Below are 6,945 nucleotides of genomic sequence, written 5' to 3' on the forward strand. Positions count from 1 at the left end.
GCTACACTTGTCCCTCTAAGATGGCTGCCGCTGTTGGAGGATTTTGATCGTTGCTACCGGTTGTCATGGGGTCTGCACTGCTCTGTCATACCTACCACTCATTGTACATCGTGGCATTGCGTGATGTGGCAGATATTGCGGGGTGTATGCCGCTTCTTGTATTACGGATTTACCGTAGGTTTCCATCTTTCAGTTCGGCAGATTACGATGTCGTTAGGTTCCCACTTGCTTCTAGGTACGTACATATTGTAAATAATTTTTAACTTACCATGTAGTAGACATCTGAACAAGTGTTTTGTTATGGAATATAATTATTTAAATTCTGTTAAATTATTTCTGTTGTGTGTAGGTTGGCAGGGCTAGAACAGCAGAGCAGAGATCATCATGATGGCAGGATCTAGAGTCTGTGTTGTCGTATCGATGCACTGGCATTTGAGCAGGTACGGCATAGTCTGGTTTATGTATTTTTTCCATGCATTGGTATATCATGTAATTAATTAAGGTCCGTTAACCTGCTGTGAATAGTTTCGGTGTACACCTTACGACAATGTCCAACTACGTCAGATTGCGCTCAACTGGCTTATGGTTGACGTAGAGTTTTGCTTTCACTTTGTTGAGTTTCATCACGTTGCCAGAGTGAAAAGGCAGCTAAGAGGGCAGCAACATAGGCTAGTGGATCTAGTGAACATCGATGAGTACCTTTCCAAGATGACCTGCGGAGATGATACCTGGTGGCCTAAGCAGCACCGTGAGTGGTACGATCTATTCAGGGCCCATTACCAGACACAACACTTGGTTACCATCGACGGTCATCGGGATCTTTGCCCTACACAAGAGTACCTTTCCTGGTGGTAGCAGGCCTATAAAGTCAGATTTCTCTTGGGGGAGGATGTCCTTGCCGATCCCAGAGCAGCAGCTGCATCAGGTGATATCCTCCTTGCGGCCCCTGGTAAGAGAGATGAGATACAGTTACCACGAGATGCCCCAGATTAGAGGCGATGGGCGAGGAGGCGACCTCGCGATGATGTTCGGAGACTAACCCGGAGGGCACGCAATCAGCGCGTCTGGTGGGACAGTGGAGATCCTCAGCATAGGGAGGGAGACTAGCAGTTGTCAGACGAGGAGGCTGAATACGCACGGTAGGAGGATATACCTGAGGGTGACATTCCCGATGCACATGTAGGGCCTCCATCCGATGCATTCTTAACTGCCCATGAGGTTGACATGGCTAGGAGGCTTAAGCCGAGTACCTCCATCCCAAGTTACTACCCGGCTGATGACGTGGCTTGGGACTAGGCCCAGTTTGACATTAGATCCGATGTTGAGATTAACATTGATGACCTGTTCCAGGTCGTTGGGGCGACTGGTGATGCGATGGATGAGTTGGCCAACCGTTATCGACACTGGAGAGACGATACCAACATACCTGGGCCATCGACAGGTGTATCCTTCTAGCATGGTTCAGCTCCGCCGTCATATTAACAGACTCCTCCTCCATCACCCCACCAGTCTGGAATCGTACCATCACCCTACTATCAGACTCCATCCCCACCACCATAGCCATCTCTGTCGGGATCTATCTTGCCACCACCTTTTTCGCCTCCTCCCATGCTTGTAGCAACTCCTCCACCACTACCACCCCAGCGGCCACCAGCCACTACGAGCCACCTTGCTGTTCGTCCTCGGTCATACCGTCCTCCCAGGGGTCCCGTCCTCATGTTCTGCTGGGATTGAGGAGGCTTGGTAGGCGGTGGTGATGGGATCGCATAGAGGATAGGTTGGCGAAGGCTGTGGGACAGTGATGAGTGGAGATTTGAGTGTCGGCCTAGAATTTCTCTTCTAGAAATAAGAACTTTGTTGTAAGCATAGTTCTAAACCAACAAACAATTCCTACATCAAAAATTTGAGTTGTCACAAGTACAAACCCCAAATAAGAATTAACCGAAGTATTTAAACCTCGGGTCGTCTCACAAGGAATTGCTATGAAGTGTATAATTATTGGCTATGAAGATGCAAGGGGTTTGATTTTATATTTTTGCAAGAAAATAAATGGCAAGAAACATTAAATGGCAAGAAAGTAAAATGATAAGAACTAATAAAATAAAGGAAAAGTACTCTTGGCTAGACATAGGTAATTGAGATCACAATCCTTGTCTACAAACCAAATATTGATAATTATGAGGAACCAAGCTCACTAAGTGTACTTCTATACTTGAAGTATATCAAATGGCTTAATCAACATCAACCCATAAGTCCCAACCTATCTACTAATTAGATTAGTAGTGGGTTAGTGTCAATGGGTATCAAATTGATCACCAAGAGTTCTCAAATCACCAATTCAATGAGACCCAATGACTCAAGGTCACTCAATTCCCTTAGCCTAGGCCAAGAGTCAAGAAAACTACTCAAAAATTAGTGCAAATATTTTATCAAATACCTAGAGTACAATAAAAGCAAACATCACAAAATACTAGAATTAGTAAAACCCATGACTACCACAAGCAAGAAATCAACAATAACAACTAAGATAAACATAAAAGAGCATGGAAACATAAGATTGCATTCAAAGAAATCAAGATTCAACAATGTTCATCAACATAAAAGAGAGTAAAATAAGAAATTAACAAGAGAAACTAAAAAGATTAAGACAATAGAACACTAAAACATAAAGAGAATTGAAATCAAAACAAGAATTGAAAGAGAAAATTGAGAGAGATTAACCTAAACTATCCTAAATTCTAGAGAGAAGAGAGAGCTTCTCTCTCTAGAATTCTACCCTAAAACATGATGAAAACTAAACTATGACTATTTGGTTCATTCTCCCTCCAATCCTTGGGTTCAATAGCATCAGAAATGAGTTGGATTGGGCCCAAAATGAGCTACAAATCGCTGGCCACGATTTTACTTTAGTGAATCACGCTGCTCCATCGTGCATACGCGTATAGTGTGCGTACGCGCCCCTAGACGCAAAGCAAATATGGCAAATTTTATATTATTTTGAAGTCCCGGATGTTAGCTTTCCAACGCAACTGAAACCGCCTCATTTGGACCTCTGTAGCTCAAGTTATGATCGATTGAGTGCGAAGAGGTCAGGCTTGACAACTTTACGGTTCCTTCATTTCTTCATGAGTTCTCCCACTTTGCATGCTTTTCTCCTCACTTCTTCCATCCAATACTTGCCTTATGAACCTGAAATCACTCAACAAACATATCAAGGCATCGAATGGAACTAAGGTGAGTTAAAATTACCAATTTAAGGGTATAAAAAGCATGTTTTTACATTTAAGCACAAATCAAGGGAGAATTGCAAAACCATGCTATTTCATTGAATAAATGTGAGAAAAGGTGATAAAATCCTCCAAATTAAGCACAATATAAACCACAAAATTGGGGTTTATCAAATCTCCCCACACTTAAACTAAGCATGTCCTCATGCTAAGAATAAAGAAGGACAAGAAAAGGGGTATGAACATTTATTCAATGCAAATAAACTATGTGCACCTATCTATATGAATGCAACTAAATGCAAAATGGTTCTACCTACTTGGTTAAAAGTAAATCAATCCCCAAGAACACATATGAACAAGTAGGGCTAAGATCATATGACAATTCATGAATCCTACCAATTTGAATATCAAATAAAGTTCAAATAGACTTGCAAGAAGAAAAGCTCATGAAAGTTGGGAACAAGGAATTGAGCATCGAACCCTCACCGAAAGTGTATCCGCTCTAGTCGCTCAAGTGTATAGGGTTGATCACTCAATTCTCTTCTACTCATGCTTTCCAAGATTTGTTTTTCATCTAACAATCAAACACTTATTCAATGCATGCATACATTCATCATGAGGACTTATTCATAGGTTGTAATGGGGCTAGGGTAAAGGTAGGGATGTATATAGTCAAGTGAGCTTGAAATTTGCATCTTTGATTAGCCTAAGCTCTCACCTAACACATATAACAACCTATACAATTCTAATACACAACCTAGCTACCCATGATTCCCACTTTTTCACATACTCATACATTCTTTTTAGTTCACATTCCATATGCATTGATTTTTATTGAACTTTACTTTGGGGCATTTTTTTGTCCCCTTTTTATTTTTTTTTCTCCTTTTCTTTATATATATATATGCATTTTTTTTTCTTCTTATCATTTTTTTTCTTAAAGTATATACAAACATATCAATGCATATGGTTTTACATATAGTGCATGAATATGTACCCAATTCCCAAAAATTTCAATAAAAATAAAAAATTATACTTTTACCTCAACCAATGTCCCAAGTTTTCCATACCCAAATGATACACACCCTCACTAGCCTAAGATAATCAAAGATTCAAATTAAGGACATTTATTGTTTTTCGCTTATGGGTAGTGATGTGCTAACATTAAGAACAAAAGGGATTAAATAGGCTCAAAATTGGCTAGCAATGGTTGATGAAAGGTAGGCTATTTGGGTATGTGAGCTAAATGAAATGATGGCATCAATCATATAAATGCATGTATACATGAAATAATGGATATAAAGAATCAAACAAATCAAAGATTACAATCATAGAAAGAGAATAATGCACACAAGAATGAAAAGAAGTGGTTATATGATGTAACCATGCAATTGGGATCAAAACTCACATGCTTGTGTTCTTAGCTCAAAAACCATGTTCCAAAATAAATTCTTCAAACAAGTTCATCACAAAAATTTTTTCAGATTGGTAGGGTGCCCTAGAATAATATTTATTGGAAAAGAAATCATCACCCTAACCAAGTAGTTCTAACATAAAAAGAAGTGGTAAAATATGTACAAATTTTAACTATCATGCAACCTATCATGCAATGCAACAACTAACTAACAAAGACAAAAATTAAGAATTGGTGTTGAAAAAGGAAATTGTTACCCATGGAGATCGGTCAAACGACCTCCCCACACTTAGAAATTTGCACTGTCCTCGGTGCATGCAAAAAGAGCAAGGTGGACGGGTTGCTACAATTGATGAGCTCCTTCAAAAGATTATGCGGGTGAACTTGTTTGTTACCCCATTTAGAAGCTTTTTCCGCCCTTTCCTTCTTGGTGGCCAACCTAAAAGGAAAGAAAGAGAAAGAAAATTAAGCCTACAACAAAGATATGAAAGCAATTAGAACATAGGCGGGGCTAATGCCAAATAAAAGTAAAATTCTCACTACATGTTAGCTACGCATGCAAGTGAGAAAATAATATAGGCACAGGGCGTATTAACTAATACTTGATGCAAGAACAAGTTAAAGCATGAAGAGCACTCAAAAGCATCAAATTCAACTAGAAAGAGTGGGTCATGAAGGACATGCAAGTTCATATCAATGCACAAAGAATATAAGAGTCATACAAGATTAAGCATTGATTTAAAAGTTTCATCACCCAACAATATCAAACAAGTCAAGAAGCACCACGATTAACCAAGAAATTTTTAACAATTGAGTAAAAGAATTCAACACCAATATTAAAATAAGAAACTTAGAAAATAAAAGGGAAAACAAGTTACAAAAATAAAATTAAAATGCAATGAATAAAACAAGCAAATGCAATAAAAGATGATGGAAGAAAAGAGAAATATATATATATATTTAATTATTATTATTATTATTATTATTATTATTATTATTATTTTTAAAGAAAAAAAATTTTCAGGAGAGGAAGAAGAAAAAAAATAGAAAGAAAGAAGAAGAAAAGAAGAAAGAAGGAGAAAGGGGGAAGGAGAAAAACAAGGTGCAAATCCGCGCATATGTGCCATGTGTGCTTACGCGCGGATGCGGCAGGGGCAATCGGCGCGTACTCGCCATGCGTACTTATGCGCGGATCGCCTGGCACAAAGTAGGCATAAAGTGGGCACAACTATCGAGTTTTAGTACTAGGAGTTGTGAAACCACACCGACGCACGCGCGCACTGCGCGCTTGCGTGCCGATGCCCGCTTTTAAAATTTTTTTTTTCAAAAACAGGGCACTCTCCTAACCTACAAGCATTCTAAAACAATCACAAATCAAATTTAACAATAAATCTTTTTAGTTTTTGAAAAATTTTTAAATACACTAAAAACAAAACTTATACTACAAGCAAAATGCAATCTAACAACAACTATTCCAATCAAAGCATAAATGCAACAAACAACCTATCAATAAAAGCAAAATGCATAAGAGTATAGAAAATAAGAAAAACTACCTACAATGACAACTCAATTCATTCATTGATTATATATACAAGAGAATGAAAAGGGGTTACCATGGTGGGGTATCTCCCACCTAGCACTTTTAGTTTAAACCCTTAAGTTGGACATTTGGGAAGCTCCTTGTCATGGTGGCTTATGCTTGAACTCATCTTGAAACTTCCACCAATGCTTGGACTTCAAGTAGGCTCCAAAATTCAAGATGAATGGCACCAAGCTTTGATGAAGTTCCACACAAGCTAAAGGCTTCCAAAATTGGTCTTCATATATTCCCGGATCCCAAATCTTGTTTCTACATCCATCTTCAAGTTGATCATCACAATTCCAATTGGGTGAGAAGTGATCCGAATTCTCAAGTAAACACCAAAGCATCTTCCTAGACCCCTTTAGTTAAGAACTATACCAACCATTGCACTTAGACTTTGAGTTTCCAACCATAAGGAACCTTGATTGGCATTTCCACCCACTAATAAATTCTCTTTTGCTCTTAACCCCACAAAGAGCTCTAAGTTGCCCATCCGTTTCAATCAAACCATATTCAAGTGGGAAAGTAAAAAATTAGAGATAAAAATTTTACCCACTTGAATGTTATGTTAGATGGTGACTTAGAAAGGGAAACCTCCCCACACTTAGACAATGCGAGGTCTACTCCCTTGTACTCTTTCTTGACTACCTCCACCTCTTGGCAAGCTTCTTCAACTTCAACCTCTTCCTCTTGACAAAGTTCTTCACATTCAACCACCTCTT

This window comes from Arachis hypogaea, chromosome 20, assembly GCF_003086295.3.
Source record: "Arachis hypogaea cultivar Tifrunner chromosome 20, arahy.Tifrunner.gnm2.J5K5, whole genome shotgun sequence".
Lineage (NCBI taxonomy): Eukaryota > Viridiplantae > Streptophyta > Magnoliopsida > Fabales > Fabaceae > Arachis > Arachis hypogaea.